The sequence below is a fragment of the Anopheles coluzzii genome (assembly GCF_943734685.1).
Source record: "Anopheles coluzzii chromosome X unlocalized genomic scaffold, AcolN3 X_unloc_7, whole genome shotgun sequence".
NCBI lineage: Eukaryota > Metazoa > Arthropoda > Insecta > Diptera > Culicidae > Anopheles > Anopheles coluzzii.
In genome coordinates, this window is record NW_026054502.1 from 185,001 (window position 1) to 187,500 (window position 2,500).

The window sequence follows — 2,500 nt, forward strand, 5'->3', positions numbered from 1 at the left end:
CCGTTAACTGCATCCGATGAAGCTGGTAGGCGTAGAAGCCATGGCTGGAAAGAAACTGAGAAAGAAAGAAATCTACACCACCAAATCTTCTACTTATCCATCTGTTGACGTCGGGTATGAGACGGTATGTCCACCGACCGTGAACACTCTCATCCCATTCTCGTTGCCATCGTTCCATAGTTGTGACACGTTCCATGTTACGTGCAACCGATCCGGCGATGTTCTCTGCTCGTCTCCGATGAAAAGTCCTGGAGTCCTCGTCCAGGAGGAGATGCAGCGGGATCATTCCCGCGAGCACGCAGACTGCATCGTGAGAAGTTGTCCTGAAAGAAGAGATAACTCGCTGGACTACTGGCCGGTAAAACCGACGTAGCCATTGTCTACGGTTAGCAAATCTAAGGGTATGACACCAAATGGGCGAGGCATACCGGACCTTCGCCACAACAGTAAGAGCAATTACTCGCCTAACATTACTACTTGGACCTGCCTTATTAGGCATCATCCTTACCAAGGTGGTCCATAGCTTCGTCGCTCTCTCCACCGCATACCTGATGTGTGAAGTGTATTCGAGGCGGTCATCTAAGACCATCCCCAAATACTTTAAGCTGCGCGACGAATGTACTACGTGATCACCTACCCTGATAGCCCCGTGCTGTATCCTCTGATGGGAACTGACCATGATAAACTCGGTCTTGGTCGGGGCTATCTTTAATCCGTTGTCGGTCATCCATCTGTCGATGATGCGAATCTGGCTGGAAACGAGAATTTCAATATCATCAACACAATTACCTTCCACCAACAACACTATATCGTCTGCATAGCCGATAATCCGTGCACCTTCCACCATTGCAACTCGTAGGACACCGTCGTACATGAGGTTCCATAACGTTGGGCCAAGTACCGAGCCTTGAGGTACACCCGATGTGACTGCAATCTCTGCCGGTCCATCTGTGGTATCATACATCAGCACACGATTCCTAAAATAATCACCAATGATATCATAAAGATATTTAGGAGTGTTAATTCTCTGTAATGCATTAGCAATCGCCAACCACGAAGCACTGTTAAAAGCATTAGTAACATCTAATGTAACAACTGCACAATACCGTCCACTGTATCGGTTTCTGCTTCTAGCTACCGAAACAATGTCCACTACCCGTTGAATCGCATCAACTGTTGATCGACGACTTCTGAAACCAAATTGGTCGTCGGACAGTCCGTTGACCTCCTCGATGTGTGCATTTAACCGTTGCACTATGATGCGTTCTAGACCTTTACCTGCCCCGTCTAATAGACAAATGGGGCGTACCGAACCCGGTTCCCCTGGTGGTTTGTTCGGCTTCGGTATTAACACCAACCTCTGCCTTTTCCACTCATCGGGGAACTTCGCGTTCTCTAAACAGCCTTGGTAAACCCTACAAAATGCATCGGTTGCAGTCAACATACCAACTTTCAGCGCCTCATTCGGGATACCATCTGGTCCCGGCGCCTTCTTGTTGGGTAGTCTCCTGGCAACCGCAAGAATCTCATCATTAGTAATTCTTTCAAACTCTCGTGGCTGATCAATACGATAATCAGGCCACACCGTGTTTGGGTGAGTAGGAAAAAGCTCGCTCACCACTTCCCTAAACTCGTCTAATGTCATAGTTCGGGGTCCAATCGAACCCTCGGCCACTTTCTTGAACGTATGATATACTATACCAAATGATGCGTTGTTCGCTGTTCCCAGGAACTCTTTCCACTTCCTCTGTCGGGTATGCTTGATCAATCGCTTGAGGGCATTCCGTGCCACCTTGAACTCGTCCCTAAAAGTAGAATAGAGATCAGTATTAAAAGCTCTTTGCGCTAACCGATCGCGGTGTTTGCACTCTTTGCGAAGTGCCTCAATCTCTAGCGTCCACCAAAATGCACTCTTGTTAGGAGTGTACCTCTTACGCTTGGTCATCGTCGCATTACACGCCGTGACAAGTATACGCATTAAGTCTTCGCTTGTTGTGACCTCGGTCTCAAAAGCGGCTTGCATCATAACTTCAAATATGTCTTTGCTAAAATACTTGATGCTCCATCCCGTTATGGGTCGGGACAGATTACGCACGCTTTGCGTCTCAAGATCTATGCGTATCGCACGATGATCCGAGTTCATATAGCTAGATAACACCTCCCACTTAAATGATCTTGCAACTGTTCTGCTCGCAAAAGTAAGATCAACTACAGACGTGCGCCCTGGTCCAACATAAGTTGGGGTGCTGCCGTCGTTCAATAAAATTGCGTCAATCTGCGCAAAGGTTGATAAGACCAACTCACCTCTTCGTTTCTGGGTTTCTCCACGCTCGCCAAGTTGGTTGTTCCAACTTACTGACCAAGCGTTGAAGTCCCCCCCGATAACGAATTTGTGGATACCGGTTACGGCCATTACCGTGTTATCCAACATGATCTGGAACTCTTCCGTACTAAATCTAGGTGGCGCGTAAACGCTAACCACTCGCATATCACCTATGTC

General features: G+C 47.8%; 1 pseudogene; it reads right to left on the minus strand.

The window, feature by feature from the left end:
• The window catches only part of LOC125908117 (large subunit ribosomal RNA), a 9,185-nt pseudogene that overhangs the window by 2,058 nt on the left and 4,627 nt on the right, over positions 1-2,500 (minus strand).